Below are 23519 nucleotides of genomic sequence, written 5' to 3' on the forward strand. Positions count from 1 at the left end.
TGATGAGAATATGCCAATGAGGCAAGAGGAATGAGGAAAAGATTGCAGGGAATGCTAAGAATCCATTGTGCTGTTTTAGGGAAGTTTGGAGAATCTGTTTCTCAGGTAGCCTAATTAATGCTAAGGGCATAAAAGACATGTGGGACTTGCTATGGTAGTGAAACCTCTAATCATACAACTCAGTCACCAAGGCAGGAAAATATAATTTTGAGGCCATATTGGGCTACACAGTGAAATACTATATCAAAATAACAGTAGACATGAGGACATGATACACATTGCAGAGGTATTGGAAGTTGGAGAGATTGAAATAAATGCAATTATCTGTTTTAGAGATAAAGTGAGGGTAGCTTGTTTCATGTTCATAAAAAGACAGGTGGCTAGTGAAATAGTCACTCACACAATTCCTTTTCTATAAAAATCAAAATTCTTTACTCTTCCTGCTTCAAATCTACCTATTCTTGGAGGATCTGCTTAAAATGTCACATGTGCTATGAAGTATTCCATAATCTCTAAAGGTCAATCAAAATCTCCCTCATTTCTGCTTTTTTCCCTTGCACACATTCGCCACAGCACTTGTGATAATACCAGTTATTCATATATGTGACCTGTCCATCATATGAAAAGGGCAAGGGCCTCTGACTTGTTTTTGCATTTCCTATATTGCCTAGCATAATGCCCACAACCTACCAGGCTATGGGGAATATTGGCTCAATAGCACTGATTTAAGACAGTGCATCATCACCTAGCTTACCTGAAGGAGTATTTGTTCTCTTTCTTTTCTTGCTTGAATCCCCTCCATTTTCAATGAGGCCATCTGCGACCAGAGGGCCAGTGGCACTACCAAACTGCAGGGGTTCGTTGTTGTTGGCAGGGTCAAAGGGCAGCTGGTTCAATCCTAAAGAAGAAACAGAAAGCCAAAGTCCAGTCTCCATTAAGGACTGGGATCATCCCCAGACTTTATTATATGAGCTGCTAGTGGAAAAAAAATGTAAGCCTTAACAGAGTCTTGGTGTAAAAAGATAAATCCTCCAAGACAGTTGCCCTCTAATTTTTGCAGATTTGTTGACAAGTTCAGAATTAAAATATAAGATAGTGACTCTGTCATTTGTAAGAATGCTCCCACTTTTTTTCTGTACTTCTTCCATTAAAATGACAGGACTCTCTGATGCAGTGGTTTGTGCCTATGAACCCACTCAGGAAGCTGAGGCAAGGGGGTCGTGTAAGTACAGAAGTTTGTGGCCAAGCTAGACTATGTAGTAAGACTTCATCTCAAACAAAAATGATATTTCTATAGCAGGGACTACTTTTCTTTGAAAAAGGTTAGCTTTGAATTTTTGAATTACCCCACAACACCTTCTCTATTATTTTGTTATGAGGTTTGTTGAACTGATGCAGATACAAGCACTAGAAACATCTAGTGTCAATCATCTCCAGTGATAACACAAAGGTCTCTAAGAACAAAAACTGTAAGCTCATGACAAATGAGAAAAGAAAAGAAAGGAAAAGAAAGATGTGTCACTGTGGGGAGTTATTTACTTGCCAGAATAATGGGGGCTCATAGGCCAGGTTTGCTGGCATTTCTCTCATCATGGTCAACTGCTGTCAGAAACATGGAAATTTAAATATTCATTGCTGCACCACACAGAATGTCAAAAGGTCCTCTCTAAGACATAGAGATGGGTCAGAATCACACGAAGAAGGAATACTATCGTGAGTTATAGAAAAGATCACAAAAAAACCTTAATGTTTTAAGTAAATTGACAATTCTGTATTACGCTGCATTCCTAGCTAGTGGCCCACCTAAAGAGGGGAATAAAGCTAAGTTCTTACTCTGGCAGCAGCACATGGGATTTCAAGTATTTCAATTAAAATGTCATGAAATACAGAAAGAAAAGCTTTGTGACAGCTCAAAGTAAATATATTTCTTCCAAGCCTTTTATTCATTATTTCCTATCAAAAGTGGAATCAAGTTGGTCTGATATTGTTCATTTTTTTTAACTTCTAAATTTTCTATGACCCACAACTGTACAATTCTTGAGACAATATTACAAAACATCAATAAAAAGTTCGGAAGATAGTCAGTAACACGAATGCTGAGCAAAACACTTTCACATTGTGATTCCTAAGAATTATCCTTTTGTTAATGTTTTCAGACCATGAAAAACGTAATACTTTTTCCCTAGCAACTAACTAGACTCCACTAAGACCAACTTCAAAGTGTCCTCTGACAATAATTTGTCAAATATGCTTCATTTACAACATGTAAGTAACTACATGACATAATCAAACTTACTTCTTTTCCTTAAGTCAACTATTCACTTACATCCTATCTACATCCTATTAATTATGTATTATGACTAGAACTAAAACCAAACAAAGTACACACAGTGATGTGGGTCTGCAATCATTCAAAGTAACAATGTACAACTCCAAAACTGTCTTACCATTTCCTTCTGCATTATCAATCTGATAAGATCAAGTTCCAAGGAAAACAGAATGCTTGCATAGGGGAAAAAGCACAACACATTGAGAATGCAAATCTTTGGTTTCCTTTACTAGCTCAATCAGATTGGCAAACCATATAATCTCTCTTGCCCCTGGTCTCATAATGTGTAAAATGAGTGATAACACTGCACAAGATAGATATTTGTAGCAGTTGTTTTTTACTGTAAGCGAATTAAAACAAGATTTTTCTTACAAACTTGTAAGTTCTCCTGAAGGAGACTCTGCACCTCACAATCATATCCCTTTATACTTAGCACCACACTAATACATAGTGAATATTGAATGAATTAATTTACCATCAACAAGTGGGGGCAGGTACTCATTTTATTAACCCATGTGATTAAAGCCTTGGCAGATGATAACCAAGAATTAATGTCACAACTGAAACATTCTAATGCTGATTGGAGCAATACTATTTAAAATAGATTTTAAATGCATCTCCATCATTTGAGTAATATACTGCAGGATGGGTAAAATACTGATTAAAAGAAATTCTCTGAGATTAGGACATTCTGATTAATGACTGTTAATCATAAGAGGGTTTTTCATTTTATCTTACATTTGATAATTTTAAGAATAATGCATTAATCCATTTTCCTGTTTATGAAGTAGATGACCGAGGAGCTTACAAACTTCAGAGCCATAATCTGTAAGTGGAAACTAGTAAGAGCTCCTTACTCCTGGGACTGATATAAATATAAAACCAGATTATGTATGTGAGACATTCAGTATAACATCTGGCCCATAGTTAATGCACAATATGGGTATACTGATCATTCAAAAATATTCAAACCAAATATATTAAAAAATATTCATGAATTGTCGGATCTATGGCACTGCATTCCCACTTCTTGTTTCTGTCCTGGTCGGCATGCTTTCTGTTTCTTCTTGGAGTGAGCAGGTAAGATGTGGCTTCTCCCATGAACTGTGGACTGGTGGCTGTGGAACCCCCATGGAAAAGGACTAGGACCTCTGGATAAGGAAGATGGTTGTTTGGCTCGAACTGTTTGGGGGCACCCAGGCAGGGTCCCTGGTCTATGGGCAGGCTTCTGGAATCTGGTGCCTATAGTGTCACACCTTGCACAGCCTTGGCCCAGTGGAAAGGGGCTTGGACCTGCCTAGGGTCAGTGTGCTGGGCTCTGCTGACTCCCCATGGGAGACCTCGATTTGGAGGATGTGGGGATGTGGGGTGGCTTGGGAAAGAGGGCTGGGGGGGGTGGGAGGAGAGAGGAGGTGGGGTCTGTAGATAGCATGTAGAGTGAGTAGAAAATTTCTTAATAAAGAAAAAAAAAGATGTGGCTTCTATGCTGGATCTGAATGGACAAGGTAAGCCCAATAAATATTGACCACAACTATTATAATATTGTTTTAAAATTTTAAATTTATCATATTGAGGAACTGTAAAGTAAGGGAGTTGATCTGAACTTGACCTAATCCAAAACCATAGCCTACTTTCCTCATTCAATTTTTTCACTGATGTTTTTCCATCTTTTTAAAAGCTGAACTAGTCCTTCAAATAAACATCTGGTGAGCTGAGGTTCTTCAATCATAGACATTTGGTCAAAACTGTATTTGTTCTATTTGGTTCCAAATAATAACTTCAGAGATTGGGATATTTTATGTCTCATATTAATGTATAGAAGTTTTGACACTGAGAAAGACAGATTTCAAGGTTTTGTGTGAACTGACCTCTTAGAAGATCTAGATGCATGAAAATTCAGTGTAGCAGCTCAGTTCTTATTTTTTTTTAAATAGGAAAGGATCTCCTGTCAAAGACAGAACCATCTGACACAGTAAGCCAATTCATTGAACACAAATGCACATTTTATATTATTCAGGACTCAAAATCTTCAAAGATTTGTAGCTTGAGAGCAAGAGCTATAGAGCTAATGAAATCCTATGACACTTGTGATTCCTTGCTATTTTTTTTTGTATTGTTTCATTCTTCCCTGAAGACAGCATCAAGTAAACTAGTAAACTAATAGGTCCCTATAGGGTTTTTTTCTGTGCTATGTATAGGTGACTTAAGTCAAATGGCATTTTAAGTAAAAAGACACCAACAAAATTATTTGAATATTAAAAGAAAATCCATCACATCGATGCCAAGACTTCTTGGCAAATATCAATGATGACATAAACAAAAATATTAGCGATGACAATACTGTAACTCACGAAAACTATGGAATTTACTTTCAAATCTTTTATGGAAGTAGTTTCTACTAAATTCTGCCAGATATGATGAACTGGAAAATGTTATGTTTGAAAAAATTTTTGAGGTTATCAAGCTCATTCTGTACAATATAGGAATTGTCCATAGTATTCTACTATCAGATCAAGTTAGGAACACCCTTCACAATGCATTCTAACACTTGCAATGAGTGTTTCAGGTTATAGGAGTAAAATGTGATCCTGTGGATCCAACTTCTTGTTTAAAGCTGTGGCTCATACACTATATGAAATTAAATGACTCCTCTGGATAAGTTCACTTTAAATGAAAATGACTGAAGGTCTGAGAAATCTATTAACTGAAGGCAGCAATCTTCACACAGAAATTAATGCTGAAAAAAGAACAGCTTTTTGGCATCACGACCATCCTAGTGAATTTGTCCTATTTTCCAAATGACTGCAGCTTAAAACAGATATAAGACATTATGATAGTTGGGAGGGGGTCCTCCAAATTAGGTGACTTTCTTTTCTTTATTTTTCATCTGGGCTTTGCAGAGAGTAGGCAAGTGTACTACTTGGGGGTTCCATCTTTAGCATGTGATTGTTTGGGATGGAGGTTTTATTATACAGCCTGGCCTTTGAACAAATTCTTGATCCTCCTGCTTCTGTCTCCCAAGTGCTGAAATCACATTGGGCAATTGTATGTCAAGACATTTAGCTACAAATGAGTGGGGATTTTTGAGATTATACTAGAATTACATTTCTCCCTTCCCTTTCCTCCCTTCAAAACCTTACATATACTCCTTGCTCTCCTTCAAATTCATGACCTATTTCTTAATTGTTACTGCATTCATATATGTATATACATATGTATTTTTAAATATAACTTGTACAGTCTGTATAAGTCAGTTTTTAATTATAAACTTGTGAGAAAACAATAATGGGTATGCCATGAATAAACCATCAGGTCCTTTTGTAATATTTCTTCATCTCTGGGATATTCTCCACACATTCATTCACTGACTCTTATAGGCCAGAAACCATTTGACTGCACATTTCATAGCTTTGGCCAGCCTGTCATTCTACTGAATAATTCTGAAGGATTATTCACAGTATGAAAATGGTAGCAGTGAAAACAACTGGACATTCCTCAGAACCATGGCTTAATTGATAGAAAGCAAATAAAAGCTATTTTTCTATTGTTATGAAACCAATATGCTGTGTATGTATGTTAGACGAAAACAGCGCGGCTGTTAATGAGTGAATAATGGGGATGAGATGGAAAATAAAAGGGCAAACTTTTCTCTTGCAAACTCTTCCTTGAAGATAAGAGACAACAAAGTTAAGAGGAGAGCACAGTAGTTTCTGCAGAGAACCAGAGTTTGATTTCTTGCACACATATGCAAAGAAAGGCTCACAACCACCTGAAATTCCAGCCCTAAGGGATCTTCACACACACACATACACACACACACACACACACACACACACACACACACACACACACACAGATACATTTACATACACATACCTTATATTTGTAAATAAAGGTATTGCTTGAATTGTAATGGATGTAACTTTCAGAGCAAAATTTACACCAAAGTCACCTTTTCCTACATGTGCAACACAGGTAAATAGCCGATTTTCATAAAAGAAGGTCCCTCAACTTTTAGTGACTCCCCAAACTAGTCAGTAAAGGCACTAGAATCTTCATAAAAATGTCCCATCCAATTCAGACCTTTGTTTTTTTTTGTTTGTTTTGTCTGTTTTGTTTTGGTTTTTGTTTTGTTTTGTTTTTTTGTTTTTTGTTTTTTGTTTTTCGAGACAGGGCTTCTCTGTATAACAGCTCTAGCTGTCCTGGAACTTGTTTTGTAGACCAGGCTGGCCTGGAACTCACAGAGATCTCCCTGCTTCTGCCTCGCGAGAGCTAGGATTAAAGGGGTGTGTCACCACCACTCAGCAGCCTGTACTATGCCTGGCATGAACTTTCACCCAACACTTATTTCTTGACATACTTATGTATTCCATGGAGATTGTATGTTTGTCAAGAATTCAGATTCAATAAGTTTGAACTGCAATCTGCTTTCTTGACAAGTTCTTGGATGTTGCTGAGCATGATGGTATAGAGTCCATTTGGGACTACGTAACATTCATAAATCTATCTAATCTATTTTTATACCTCCATGTCTTTAGCACACACTGTTCTTCTGCCTACTTCTTTATGTTTGTTTTAATATTTTTATTGAAAAATGACCTTTATCAATATATTCTGATCAGATGTTTCTCCCCCCAACTCCTTCCAGATCCTCCCACCATCCCCCAACAACTGCATACCCTTCTCTATCTCTTTAGAATGCACACAGAAAACAAATAAAACAAAACAAAATAAGGAAACTAGAATAAAATTTTAATAAAAAATTGCACACACAGAGAGACAGACAGGAAGACAGACAGACACACACACATACCACAAAAACACAAAATTAGAAACCATATACACAAGCAAAAGGCCAGTAAGACAAAAAGATTCCCAGATAAAACAATATGAGACCAAGAGTCTACAAAAATATCATTGAATTTGTTTTGTACTGGCCATCCACTGTTGGGCATGGGGCCTACCCTTAAGTGGGGTTAATATGCACAGTGAGACCCCATTGCTTCTTCTTGATTTTCAAACTTTAAAATGCCAGCCTTCCTTTAGGGTTCATTATAGTAACTATATTTACATGATGGTGCAATTCCTTATTTGCTCATTTTCAACCAAATATATCCACAGCAATAGAAAGAGAACAAAGCCCTTTACCTCCAGGTACACAGCTTTGTTCCACCATGTGCTTCTTGCCACATGCTCCAAAACAATAGAACCAAGTGAGCACACAGTGAAACCTCCACAACTATGAGCAAATAGAAATCTTTCCACAATTCAAGTTAATGATCTCTTCTTTTGTCACAGTGATGGAAAACTGACTAGTGGACCATGTCTCTGCACAACTTCATTCTCTTTTTCTGCAAACCAAAATGGTCTTTCCATTGTCTAAGACACCAAATAACAAAACACTACAGAAGAGATTGCATATATGAATCATTTCTTAATAGTTCTATGGGCAGTAAGTTACCTACCCTACTTTATAAAAATTTAATTTAAAAAGACAGATTCTAAAAATGTATTTTAATACAATATACATAAATACATGCAGCTATTATAACCTAAGTTTAAATTAACTAAGATGGAATACCATGAAAACTTCAGTAACACTATTCACATAAAAAGGACTCATTAGACATTTGTAGCTAAGGACTGTTATATTGGACAGCCCAGACAGAACATTCCAATCATCACAGAAAGTTCCACAGGACAGTGCAGTGCTATTATATAGTTAGAACTAGACTTAAATCCATATCTGCCACTTACTTGCTGTTCCAGTCATTAAGGGTGTCATTCATATGAGAAGTCATTTTATCTCTTCTAGTTCTGCATTATAAAACATGGAAGGTAATGCCTCTCCTTTATTGGGACATGAATAAAGTTAAAGGGGACTATATTAGTTATTTTATGTGTTGCTGGGACAAAAGTTCCAACAAAATACAATCTAAGGAAGAAACTGCCTATTTTGGCTCACAGTTCATGGTTGTATTAGCAGCACTCAGCTTCTTTCTCCATTTTAGATAGGCCTGGAGGCCAGACCAAGAAATGTTTGTTGATCTTCTCGCCTCAATGAATCAAATTTATATAATCCCTCACTGACATGCTTGTCCCTTTGCTGATTTTAGATCCTGAGATATTGACAATCAATATTGGCTACTATAGGGACAACAATCACTAAATGTCTAGTAAATATCAGACACTAAAAAAGTGCTTATGACACTTTATCTTGCTTGTTAACTTGAGATTTAAATTAAACATGGAGACAAATCTTTGAGCACACCTGTGATGGCATTTCGAGACAGGTGCAACTGACAAAGGAAGACTTACCCTGAAATCTAAGCACAATTATTACTTGGTCTATGGCTCTGCACTGAATAAAAAGACAGAGTGGACTACCAGCATTCATTGCTCTGCTCCCTGACTACAGATGCAATAAGACCCGGCACTTTGTTCATGTTCCATACTTTCCCATTGTGATGGGCTGCAACCTCCAACCATTAGCCAAAGGAAACCCTCCCTCCTTTAAGTGATGCTTTGTGGAGTATTTTGTCATAGCAACAAGAAAAGTAACAGGAATTTATATGAATTTGCCTCACAAATTTATAGTATAGAGTGTGGATCCTAGGCTTCCAGACTAATTCCTATATAAGGACTGGGAGATGTTAGCCTTGTGCTCTTCTAATGTATTTTCTTTTCTTCCAGGCAATGTATAGTGATTAAAGTAAATCATTAATAAAGAGTATGGAAATAGGGTTTTTTTTTTGTCTTGCAATACCTTTAGATCATTCCTATCATCACCGTGGACTTTCAAAAATGCAAGAATAAACTATAATTGAAGTGCCTTATCTCAAAGCTTTATTAAGTGGTATCTTTTAGAAGGATGCTATACTACTGCAACACTGGAGTGGCAGACTAGAGCTGTGATGGACAGGGATCATTTCTCTAAATCCATATTTCCCTTAACTTGACATATTTTCTGTGTTTTTCCTGGGGGGGGGGAAGGGGCCCTGACAGCCACCAGGCCTGATAATGGTGAATTATTTGAGTAAATCTGAACTAAACCAATTAAGGTGTTTAAGTTTCCTGAGTAGGAAAACCAAATATAGATTTCCAACTTTCAGAAGAAGAATGCTTCAGAACTCTTTTCCTTTACACAATTTAATGCTGGGGAAACAGCAAAATCACATTACTCAATGAAAACAAGGTTCAAAAAATTTTGATTTGATAGAACAGTTCAAAGTGACAGATGGTAGATGGGCAATCTATCATTTTCTTTAAAGTCTGGCATTCCTCAAAAAACTGATAAAAGTAGTTCAAAGTTTGTGGTAGTTTAGCCCTATGGAACAGTTACAGCATCCACTTTTCTTAACACATCTTTGGGAGCTGGTATAGAAAAATGGTGGTTCATCAGTACCTGCTTAAAGCTGGCTTTAAGCTATGCCTCAATTCTCATTGACCAATTTTCCACCTGAGTAACAGAAAAGGGCAAGTTCTTAACACACTGACCACTAAGTTATCTGTTTAGTTCTTGCCTGTGAATGTGCCCAGAGCTACTGTATTATGGGTTTCTCTGTCTCAATGAAACAAATAATTGCAGATTTCTGAGCCTGAGGGCAGAGAGTTGTTGTGGTATGAAAACTGGAGTCTATCTTGTCGGATCTGTAATGAGGACTTCCCTTCAGGCTGACTGATTTCATAAAGCTGAGGCAATTATTAAAAGCAAGCACAGTTTTCACTGCAAAACCTACTTCAATGGTTTTAAAAACTAGCTCATCAGCTAGATCTGGTCAGGAGCCTAGGCTGAGCCAGCCCTTTCAATAGGAACAGTTACAATACATAGAGAACACCAATTTCCTCTAATAGATTCTTATGATGCCAGTAAATAAGTTGTAAACAACTTTCAGCAAAATAATTTCACATGCTGTGAGTAAATGAAAATTGAACTTGCTGTCAGATAAATCTGTATTTCAGTGTAAGATGCTTTGAAAGGGAGAGTGAGAGCTGGAACTTTTCTGATCTTTGGAAAGGTAATTATATCAATTAATGCTAGAGGGATATTAGTATCCTTTATGAGAGATGCACTGTATGAAAAACATGTGAATCTTTGCTTTCTGAAAAAATATATGAGTTTCATCAGATTTCCTTCCTTCATTTAGCCAACTGTCATTAACTATTTATCCAATCACTGTGCTACAATTTTAATTACCTCCTAATTAACCAATGATGAGTTTGTGATTTAGCATTCCCTAAAGATAGAACTGCATAAATACAGTAAATCTTCATTTACATTCTCAAGTTTTATCTTCCTTTCCTTTCCCCATCTATTAATTTTTTCTACACTGCTTCACTGATGCTCTGGAGGTATGCTTTCTGCATCCCTTATTTTTGATCACCATTTGGATTCATTTTTCAGATATGTATGATAAACGGTTCTTGTTGACTGTGGAATTAAACACACAGGAAAAGACAGAGATTCCCATAATATACTAATGCATCCTTACAGCTCCATACCTCCCCTATAACTACTTCATCTCAGGAGTATCATCAATACAGGGAGCTGGCAAATGATTAACTCCTTTAGTGAAGTCATTGCCAGAGCTGAAGGTAAATTCACTTCTGCAGAAGCCAGACTCTGATTCTTGAGAAGACAGCATAATTTTATTAAGAGAAGTCTGTAAATAAGAGCAACTTTATGTTTGAAGTAAGTAGTACGACTTCTATTGTATAAGAGTGGGAGATTAATTTTATTCTGGCCTGAAATTTAGTTGAGGTAGTCAATATGTATTGGAATGAATGAGCTAATGAATTAATAGGGACCTATTGTCTCCCTCCTTATTCACCCAATTCATTAAAACAATTCTGTGTGTCCATCAGTATGCAAGGCCTGAGGAGTTTATGATGTGCTAAGATAGTCTCTTTCCTCAAAGAGATCAGAGCCAGAAAGGAAGGGCAGCATATATACAATCTGGCCTGAATTGTGCCTTAGATTCACTTCCTTCTATTTCCACTAAGTAACCTGTGTCATTCATATCTAATTTTTCAAAATTCCTCAAATATGCTACTCACATTCATGTCCATGTTTTTCTTTGTATACATTCTCTGCTTGAAAATAAATTTTCCCTTTTCTCCACGTGGAGAATGTTACTTGCCTTTCTAAACCCCACATATGTCACCTCTTCAGTGAAGTTTCCCTTAACCTCGAAGGTTCTCTTCACAGAACATTTTTCTCAGAGCACTTAAAGCAGGACATCAGACTTCATTCTGGATGTCTCTCTGTGTGTTTTAGGTGGGCACTGTGACAGCTGACCTATGCCATCTGATACCAGGATGAAGGATGTAATGAAAATTTGAAAGCACTAAAAGTAGAGAGACAGATTTGGAAAACAACAGTCACACTGTGGAAATATGGTAGTAGCAAGAACTCAGTGGAATGGAATCTGTAGGATGGAAACACATGAATGAGTTTCAGGATCTTGGATTTGAGAAGAGAGGAATCCAGAACCATTCACTGAAAAACTCTTGAATCCTGAAAAACTGCAACGTAGGTTGGCAAGGTGGCTCAGTGGGGAAAAGTGCTTGGTTTTCAAGCCTGATTAACTAAATTCAATTCCTGGTACCCACAGTGGAAAGAAAAGAACCCAATCTTGATGACCACAGATGTACCCTGGCATTCACCATGCATACATCAGATACATATACCTCAACCATAACAAAAACTGCAACCCTTGTGGCAATCAATAGGAGAAAAAGCACATTTCATCAAGAGGCATATCCATATGTCTATGCTGCAAAATAAAGCTGCTTCCAGTCTTTATTTACCATAGTATAACGACTGCCAAGAAACACCAGCTTACACTTGACCTTTAGTATGTATTCCTAACAAAGCCTATCAAAAGACATAAATTCATTCAGAATAAAAAGTATAATATTGTAAGAGGCAGAATAAACTACTGGGCTAAGGGAAGGAAAAACCATTTAATAATAGGTTGTAGACTTAGTTTATTTTGTGTATAGCATTCACTGACAAAGGTGTTTTTGAAGGTCAGTAATACTTAATAAATTCCTTTGCTCTTTCTTTCAACCTTTTTCCTTGTCTCCTCTTCCCAAATAACTTCTCCAAATGGTCTTATTAGAAAACATTGCATTGTAATGGCAATTCTATTTGACATTATATTGTGTTGGAATAAACTGACAATTCTTCTTTTAACAATACTCAAGGAAAACCTGAAAAAATAATGCTATGTTGTTTTTCTTCCTGCCAAAGAATATAGCAATGTGATTATCTACTGGTGAAGAAGCACTGTAATCATCTTTATCTTTAAAGTAAATTCATGGAAGGAAGATGGTCTGAGACAATTGACAGAGAACATTGGGGCTCCTAGGAGACTGTAAAGTGATGGATTGAGTCAAACAGAATACCACAGTTGATTCAATCCCATGACCATTCTCAACTTCAGAGAGTCTGTGCAACAATATAATGCTAGGTAGGATTAAAAATCATGATACATTGTAGCAGATATGATTAACACTGCCTGGATTTTTCACACCTAAGAATGTGAGGTACCCAGGGCAGCAGGTGTACAACACAATTGATTTAATTACATAGACTAAAATAATGTATCAAACAAAGTCTAACTGTAAAGATACAGTAACTTTCCACAAGTGCCCTTAGGACATCAATGGCAGAAAAGACCTAAACATCTAACCCGGAATAATGTCACTGAGACATTGTAGTGAGTACCAAAAGACAAGGCATTACTCCATCACTCCATATTAGGTCATTTTCATTTTCATTTCCTCTTTAATAGAATTCATTGCTATTTTCTATTGTGATGATCATTTTTTGCCTTTTTTTTAAGTACTCCTCTTTAAGCTTAGGGAAACATCCTTTGGAAAGAGATTTAGATTGATTACATTTACAAGCTAAGATTTGTGGAAACTGGACACTTGCCTAGGATGATGGAGAGAAAGGAAGGAATTAAATAAGAATGAACCCAGGCTCTGAAAAATCTAACTCAACAGTGGCATCCTGGGCAGCTGCCAATCATGACCATTTAGCTGAAGTTTATTAAATATATGCTTCTAAGGGCCCCTTCTTTGGTCATTTGAATGCCAATTGGTTGACTTTGGCACAAATACAATCAAGTATAGTTTATTATAAAGCAAACAGAAACAAAAGAAAGTCCCTTAATCTTTTCATATTTACTAGTTCTTTACTTGCCTCAACCTTAACTTCAAATTTATTAGAAGTGTCCCCAGACTTTAGCCCCCAGACTAGGACTTTAAGACATTTCATTACTGGCTACAAAGTCACTTAGGGGAATTTTTTGAAGAATACCAATGTATGCACGCGTGCACGTGTGCGCGCGCGCACACACACACACACACACACACACACACACACACACACACACTCACACACACACATGGTCAGGATAGGGCTTAAATACACACCAGGGGATTCTAATGAATAGGCAGAAATGAGCATGTCTTGCCTAAATGCTTTTCTAATTTGAGGACAGAAAATGAGAATTTATTACCCAGTCTTTTATTTTCTTTTAAAGTTGAAACCAGAAAATACTTAGAAGTTTGTTTATTCATTAACTACAACAGGCATGGGATGATACTGGTTGTCTGCCATAAATGCATTGGATCTAAACCTGTCTAGTTTGTGAGTCTTTTAGAGTTTACCATTTCCAAAGAAAGAAGGGCTAGTAGCAAAACTTTGGGTGTTGAGGAAAAATTAGGCAAAGTATTTTTACAGGACTGAGGCCTTTATCCTGATTCTTAGACAATTAGCTAAATTATTTCAGCAATACTATGTCTGTTTCTTCATTTCTAAGTTGCCTTTGGGAACTGGCCTTGAAACGCATGTTCTTTGCTCTCTAGGTCAATCACTCCTGTCTTCATGTAGAAATTTCTTCACTGAATGTACAATGCTATGCAAAATGTTGGGGGACACTATCTGAACTACAACTATATTTGATAAAATAACTATGTAGTATGGTTTATGTATAGGCTCACCTCAGTGATTTCACTGTACTTTCTGAATGGTCTGGTAAAAACTTATAGTCTGGTTAAAAAAAAAAAAAACTTCAAAGGAGGAAAAGAAGTATAGTGGAAGAATGATTTATAAAGACAATAGAATTTGGTGTCTGCTGTTTTCAACTCATTAAGCAACAATGTATGAGTAATTCCTCATCAGTTTTGACATCTAAAAACAGGGCTCTCCTAGCTTTGAACTTGAGAGAAAAGCTAGGTGGAAGACATCAATAGAAACCTGAAATGAATTCCAGTAAAAAGGACTTGAGAAAGAGAGGTGGTAGCACTAAGATGTCATCCTAGGACCACTAACGTAGAACTCACTTAGCAACCAGTTAATGGGTTAATGGTAGGACAGTTAAGACACTGTGAAGAAATCAAAGCATTTCTAATACAGCTTCAAACAAGGACCTCCTTAAGAAACTTGCTAATCATAAGCCAGAACTTGGTAGGGTGCATGGAAAAAAGTTTTTAATGATGTTTAAATGCCAATATACTTTGTATCTATCTTGCCATAGTTAATATTAAGAATCTAATGCTGAAATGCTAAAAGCATGTTCAGAACAGTAGGAATAAATTAACTTAATTGAACATAGCATTGCTCACATATGAGACATTTCAAAATGTAATGACATAAAGACAAAAATTCCTGTTTCCCTCTGCCAAACTTACAGGATTGCTATTAAAGCCAACCACAGCATCTGTGCACACATAAGAGGAGGCAATAATTACAACCTAGTGATGTTTTAGATTTAATCTATTTTATTTATTAGTATTGTTATACAGCAATGAACATTCAGAAAAAAAAAACTAATCAGTGTGCATTATGCAACAATCAGACAAAATACTCCTAATCCTCTGTCATTCGTTTTCCTTGGCCCCTGGGTACTCATTAAAGGTTAATTTATTTAAATCTCTCAAACATTCATTTCAATATACTTTAATAAACTAATGAATCTTTGGAACTTTGCCTAATCAGCTTATGTTTCTTATTTTAGCACATCTACTAAATATCCTTTTCTAAAGCCCATTCTTAATAGTTGTCTTCCTCAAGATGGGATTGTGCTTCTGTGACAATCTGATTTGAACATTTGGTAACAAATTTACAATCACATCCACTACTGCAGCTTGTCTATTGCTTTTAAACACAGTTACATATTAGAGGATAGTGAACAGATTTGTGTTTAGAAGGATACTAATCCTCCAAATGTAAATGGTCATTTTGTAGTTTAAGTAAGAAAGACAATTATATTATAGCAAAGCTTTTAATAACTTTGGCACCTGTCAAATGCTATGAGGCGCCATCAATGAAACAAATCCATTTAGGTCAGTGTAACACAGAGCAGTACATAGTATATGCCATTAGGACTGATGAACAAGTGAAATTTAGAGAGGTCTTCAACCGAGCAGTACTATCTAAAGGGTATAAACTAGCCCTTACAATTTTCCCAACTATAATATGCAATATATTTTTGGACAAATTGTTTTATTTTTTAAATTTTTTATTAACATATATCAATTATACATAATGGTGGGCTTTGTTATACCATTTTCATACATATATATAAAATACACTTTGATCATGTCCCCCCACTACCCTCTCTTGTACCCTTCTCATTTTTCCAGATTGCTTTATTGCCTTTGTCAAATAGCCCTATCCCCTCCCCATGGGTATGTGTGTGTTTGTGTGTATGTATATGTATGTGTGTTCACATGTATGTGTGTCTATGTAGCCCACTGATTTTCATTAGGGTTGCTTACAGAAGCACGGGCAACTTACCAGTGGTTACACCACTGAAGAAAATGTCTCTTCCTCCTTTAGCAACCATTTTGTATAGGTAATATATAGGTAATCACATCTGCTATGAGTTTAAGACTGTAATTTTGCAAAAATCTTAGAACAGTGGTGAAAATCCAAGGACTGCACACTGTCTTCTATATTGAAATGTCATAAACCAAAGCCTTTGATCAATAAAATATTATTTCTAACTCTGAAAATATTTGCCATCATTATAGATCATTAGAGCTTATCAATTACTTCTGTAATATCCCTATGGTAGAGGAAGAATTCAATGTCAACTATTTGCTGATATGGAAACTGTAGATAAGAAAAAGTTCAGCAAATTGTATTAGGTCATGACATGAAATGTAGAGGAGCTGGATTCCTGTCTTCTGTCTTCCCTACTTTACTACACTGCCTGACTGTGGATAAATGATTTTTACTGATGCATGGTTTACCAGATGAAAGAGAAAGCATAACCATTACCTCCAGGATATCTAGATAGGAAATAAATCAAACAGATTAAAAACATGATAAATTATTCATTAGAACTTATAAGTTAATAATAAAGTAATTAGTTTGGGTATGACTTTGTATAAGAGAGATGGAACCCCTAATTTTATGTTTTGCTTTAGTTTTATATACAAATTAGAAAAAAATATTTTATTCCTCACAGTTAATCTGAATTTCAGGTGTTCAGTTTTCATATGTTAAATGGAAGAGGATGTATAACTTAGTTATATTCCTAAATGTTTTCAAGATGTCACTTCTGATTTCTATGAAAGTAATTCTGAGGAATTACCTTTCAAAGGTTATTGTTCATTTATTTTATGTCTGTCCACCTATTCATTTATACACTTATTCAAGTGACATTTATGGAATGCTTAGATTGAGGCAAGCATTGTGACAGATGTTGGCTCTGCCTGAAGCTCCTGCAGCTGCCTTACTTCCTTAGACTAAGAACTCCTTAAAAACAGACAAATCTGTCATTCTTCACACAATATAACCAGGGCGGTGTGCAGAAAATTTCTTAAATACTTTACTGACAGGGAAATTTCTGGCTTCCTCTGCTATCCAGTGGCCCTCCCAGACATATGGAAGTTAGGGGAAGAAAGAGCAGAGTCTGCTTATCAAGTCTGACCTTTGGATAATGACTACATTTCTCCCATCTGAGCTTGCTACCATTCTGCCTTGTGGTCAACAAAATGATTTGGCTTCAAATAGCAATATATCTACACCTGCTTCCTAGATACCCTCTAGCAAGCAGCATAAGTTAAAAAAAGAAATTGTCACTCCTTCCCTTCAGCATAGAGGTGAACTGCATTATCAAATGTACTGTCAAGTAGATTCAGTGAGTGGGGCTTATATACAATATGTGGATAAACACGAAGCAGCTGCAAAGGCAGGAGTATTCATTCACGGACACAATTAAATTGATGTTTCATTACAGTGTTCTAAACTTACATTCAGAGATCACTACTGTCTTTTTAACTTTTCTTCACACCTACATCAGAGCTACTCTGTAGAGTGAACAAAGAAGACGAGCTCAAACAGTTATTAAATATACAACCCTAAAGGTAAGAGAGGCTAAGTGACTTAAATTATTTTAAGATTTATTTTTTATTTTATCTGAAGAGGTGTTTTGCTTGCATGTATGTCTATGCACTCATTGTACATGTGCCCACAGAGGCCAGAAGAGAGCATCCTAGAATGTATCATCTTTTAAAGAAAAGATGCTACATATCATGGACAAAACCAGCAACTTTCTGAATATAGCATACAAAATTTGGCTAATACTAAACCTTACTAAGAGAAGGGAGAAATTCCCAAGAAGCCATTTTCATACTTCCTTATTTCATTCAAGTCTTTCTATTGTTAAAGAATATCACTTCTATGAGCAAGTGTGACTGGAGAAGAAATTGTTTTCTATGGCTTACTGAAAAAAAAATTCAAATAAATACAAGACCATGAATAAACAAAGGCTATTAAGAATAAATGTATGAGGACTGCATAATTGTGTAACTATTTCAATAAAGTCTTGTGCAAAAGGAGAGCAATTAGTGGTCTAAAGAATGCAAAAATATTAATACAAACAATGCATTATAAGAGTAATTTAAGAGTAAAAAGACTGTATACTATTGTTTTAGTTCTGAGTTTAGATTCAATGCAATTGTCCATGAACATTCAAGAAAGAGAAGAAAAAAAAAGAATGCTTAGTATTTGTTTGGAAGCATGAATGATGCCAAACAGATTTTTTTTCAAGAAGCAGTGCTGAAGGTGACCACACTACCTGATCTAAAATTGAATTATAGAGCCAAATTAACAACAACCAAAAGAACATGGTGCTAGTACAAAATAGATGCATTGATCAATGGAATGAAATAGATGACCCCGAAATAAATTTTCACAGCTTCAGCTATCTGATTTTCAACAGAAGTACCTAAAACATACATTGAAGAAAGGACAGCCCTTCAATAAATGGTGCTGGAGAAACTGGATAGGTATATAATAAAGAATGAAACTTCATCTCTCTCACACTGCATAAAAAATCAATTCAAAAATATATCAAAGATATTAGTATAAGATACAAAACTTTGAAACTTCCACAAAAATATATAGGGAAAATACTTAAGGATATAGGCATAAGCAAAGACATTCTGAAAAGGACTCTAATAACCCAGGAGATAATAGTAAGAATATACGAATGGGAATCCATGAAAAAAAAACAAAAATCTTCTACATAGTGAAAACAACAATTAACAGTGACGTGACAGCCTGCAGCATGAAGTAAAATCTTTGGTCACTGTAATCACATAAGGAATTAATATCTAAAATTATAAATAAGAAAAATAAACATGAAAAATATTAAGTGATCTGATAAATATAAGGGCAAATGAAGTGAACAGAAAGTCTCAAAAGAAGAAGTAAAAATGGCCAATAAAATAGGAAAAAAATCCTTAGAGATCAGGAAACAACTATTCAAAATACACTGAGATCCTATCTCACTTCGCTCAGTGTGGCTACCATCAAGAAAACAAACAGCAACAAATGCTGGCCACATGCTGGCTGAAGTGGGAAGGGATCCTTAGACAGTCCTGGCATGAATGTAAATTAGTGCAATCACTGTGGAAATAAGTATAGAGATTCCTCTGAAAAAGAAAAAAAATGGAATTTCCATGTAATTCCATTATACCACTCCTGTGTACATAACTGAAGCAATCTATGGCAGTATTCCACAGAGATATTTGCATATCTATGTTCACTGCAACACTATTCACAACAGCCAAGTTATTATGCCAGCTTAGATGTCTTACAGGTAAAAGTGACATATAGACATTTTATTCAGTTATAAACAATGAAATTATATCATTTTCAGGGAAATGGATAGCAATGTTAAATGAAATTAGCCAAATTCTGAAACACAAACATTGCATGTTCGTTCTTCTTTACAGAATCTAGATGACGACAATGATGATGGTAATGAAATTAATGTGTGTGCATGGTGGAGTATGTTTGTTTGTATGCATTCATGTGCATATTGTTGCCTGATGACTTGCTCTACTATTCACCACTTTTTTCCACTTTTTTTTCTTGAGACAAGGTCTTTCTATGTAGCCCTGACTATCCTAAACTCTCTGTGCAGACCAGGCTAGCCAAGAACTCACAGAATTCTGCCTCACTCTGCCTCCAGACTTCTCGGATTAAAGGTGTGCACCAATACACCTCCAACACTTCCTTTTTTGAGACACTGTCTCTCACTGAATCTAGAATTCACCAATTCCACAAGGCTAGATGGCCAGGGACCTCTAGGGTTTCACTTGTCTTTGCCTCCTCAGGACTAAGATTACAAGCACACATAACTAGCTTTTTACATGGGTGCTAAATATCCAAACTCAGGTACACATGCTAGTGTTGCAAGCACTTAATTTATTGAGCTATCTCCATAGCCCACAAAATCTAGATTTTAAAATTATGTTTATATATACATGTATGTGAATATAAATTAATATGTATGTAGATGTATTCCATGTTTTCTCCTACACAGAATCTTGATGTAAAAGTAATATTTTGCACACACACACACACACACACATACATACTCACACACACACACATATATTATATAATGACTTGAAAGGAAGGAAAAGTGGGACTATTTGGAAATAAGAAGAGCATCAGCAAGAGGATCGGGTCAATAGAGGGTAATGGGTGGGGATGGGGCATGAACAAAATACTTTCTATTCATAAATATAAATATCATAATGAAACACATAATTTCTTCAATGAAAAATACATGAATAAAAATGTAACATAGAAACATAATACCCTAACCAACAATTTCTGTCTATATGCACTTGCAGTCACTATCATTGTATTCAATAGTAGAATGTATATATATATATTCATTTTGTATATTGCTTCTTCATAGTTTTACAGTACTGAAAAGAGACAATAAAAAAAAAAAAAACATAATCACCAAAGAATCTGATATATAGCAAAGAGGTGAAAATGAGATAACATGTACTCCTTTTCCCCTACCAACAGTGCCTAGGCTAACACTGACCAAGTAAACTTTGGATGATTAAACTTTTTTTAACTCATATTTGCTTAATTTTTATTGTTGAATAATTATTATGGCATGATATAGGTCAAGGAAATATGACAATGGACAAAATAGGGGGAAAAAAATCTGCCTTTATGGAACTCAATAGTCTTGTAAAAAAAACACAGAAAATAAACAAAATAGATACATATTTAGGGAACTAAGTTAATAGAAGAAAAGGTTCCAATATTTAGCCACAAAACTGATAAAAATAAAAAGAGACACACATAAAACTGTACCAATTAGGTATAAAGCAAGATATACACAATTGTGAAAAGAACTTGTAAATGTGAAAAACTCTCAAGAGATCTGTTATTTACTGTAGCAGAAAGAGTCTGCTGCAAAATTTGGCAAGCGTGATTTAGGAGGGATGGTAAATGGGATAACAAGACTAAAAAGCCTGAGAATAACTGTGCATTGTAAAGACCTCACCTTAATCTGTATTCTCTAAGCACTTCAAGTCCCTATTACCTTATTGAACTGTGACATGTTTACAACTTTATTTTGTACACTGCTTCTCAGTTCAAGTTATTAGAGGCTCACTTACTAATTTTATATATTTTAGCACACCAGAGTACACAGTAACAGGATGTTCCTAATTGCTCTTGTATGTGACATAAAAATCAGTAGAATTTTAGTTGTTTTTAATTAGCTAAGGCTGGTCAATCTTTTATTCAAAATAGTCTGACCTAGAAGTAAGTTCTTATTATATTCCAGATGACCAACAAAAATGGTGAAAAAAGGGACAAAAGGAGCAAGTGAAAATATTCACGAGAGTTGTATTAAGTTTATTAATACAACACTTCTGTTACCTGAAGATCAAGAAAATTACAGTGTGTTTCATCTTTGGTGGTACCTGAACTAGTTATTCCATTCCAGAAGAGGAGCTGATTTATGTGAGGCTGTTGAAAACACAATGAACCAGTCACCACAATTTTACCAAGTGCTGATGCTGGCATACCCACTTCAGATAGTGTCTATAATACTGTCATGGAAAAAGTTTACACAACACTACACAAATTAACGATGCTAGTTCTCCATTTGCCAGGATAGCTGTCATTGCTACAGTCCTGAGTTCTACCACACTGACAATGAAAATTCATGATTTCATGGTCTTTAAACAACATCAAGGCATATGTCTAAGATTACTAACTTTTATGCTCCTCAAAGTAAGTTTTCTGCTCTTTGGATAGGGCTCAAGCAGTTTGTTTAGATAGACACATGAAGTTATATCTTTGGCTAGTGCTATTCATTTCATGCTTTATATAGTAAGGCTGTGAACAGAGAAGTTGCAAAAAGAAGATTACAGCTACTGTTGGGAAAGGGGTATACTTGTAGCCCAAGTTCAAGTTCAGTCCCTACCCCAAGAACATTATAGAATATCTGTAGTATTTGTTTGTTAAGAGTCAGAATAGATATAAACAAGGATCTACAATCAGTAAGAGCTATTTAAAAAAAAATAGTAGTTTTACTTGAAATTTTAGTCAATTGAGAAACCTGAAAAGGATGGTGATTTAGGACTTTTGTGTAGTTGGAGTTTTCCTGCCCAGCCCACAGTCAGGACAAATCTCTCTTACCCGTCATTTGGGCAAGAAACTGTTCTTGCCTGGACTGCTTGATCGACTGGACATGCAGGACCCATAGAAAGGTGACCACTAAACTTTGCTTGACAAAATGGTCCTTCAGGTTCCTGCTTTGCAGAGGAAACTGCCAGACATTCTACAGGACACTGAGAGAAGTGATCGAGAGACTCTAGCCCTGTGGGCTAAAGACAATTGCCCCAACTTTACAAAGGAACATTAGGTGACTGTCCAGGCTGCCAGCTGTCTCTGTCTACTCTTGCAAGACTCGGGAAAAATGCTTGCATCCTTCTCCCAGTTCTCAGGTAATATTATATCCTTCTGAGGTCTTTGATGTGGTTGAAGACTAGATAGTTATAATTTCCTCAATTATGATAAAAGATAAGTTAGATATAAAACCTTAGACTTACAAATATAAGATGGATAGGATATCTTCTTTAATATTGTAACTGTAATTCTTGCTAGATAATTGTTTTGTTATATGTAATTGTACTATGTAAAAGTTAAAACCTTCCTTTAAAAAAAGAAAAGGGGAAGTGCTGTGGATATTGCTCTGTGTAAATAAAGTTCTGATTGGCCAGTGGCCAGGCAGGAAGTATAGGCGGGACAAGAGAGTAGAGAATTCTGGGAAGTAGAAGACTGGAGGGAGACACCGCCAGCCACCGCCATGAAAAGCAACATGTAAAGACACTGGTAAGCCACAAGCCATGTGGCAAAGTATAGACTATCAGAAATGGGTTAATTTAAGATAGAAGAAGCAGATAACAAGAAGCCTGCCACGGCCATACAGTTTCTAAACAATGTAAATTTCTGTGTGCTTTCTTGGTTGGGTCTGAGCGACTGTGGGACTGGAGAGTAAGAGAGATTTGTCCTGACTGGGCCAGGCAGGAAAACTCTAACTACACTTTTGAGCACTCACATTCCCACAAATAAACTAATTTGAATAACTATCTACAATGAAAAGTACCTTGACAGGCACTCAGGCAATGAGGTGAAAGATTATAGCAACTAGCACAAAACAAATTTAAAAAGTGTCATTGGAGAGAATAAGAGTAACAATATTAACATTACTGTTACTATCATTCCCCTAAACCAGTCAACACAGAATGGAGAAAGATACTATTTTGCTGAGGAAGGAGAGGGAAAGGAGCACCAGACTTTACCTAGGTCCCAATGTCAAGAGTGGCTCAGCTG

The 23519-nt window shown here is 35.9% G+C and overlaps 1 long non-coding RNA gene across 1 annotated transcript in view; it reads right to left on the reverse strand.

The window, feature by feature from the left end:
* Window positions 1–760: 760 nt before the first annotated feature.
* LOC118574065 overlaps window positions 761–23519 on the reverse strand; it is a 117584-nt gene continuing 94825 nt past the window's right edge. Inside the window, exon 3 of the long non-coding RNA XR_004943689.1 lies at window positions 761–898. This is a non-coding gene — a long non-coding RNA (uncharacterized LOC118574065). The remainder of the gene's footprint in view (window positions 899–23519) is intronic.

Source organism: Onychomys torridus, chromosome X (genome assembly GCF_903995425.1).
Source record: "Onychomys torridus chromosome X, mOncTor1.1, whole genome shotgun sequence".
Lineage (NCBI taxonomy): Eukaryota > Metazoa > Chordata > Mammalia > Rodentia > Cricetidae > Onychomys > Onychomys torridus.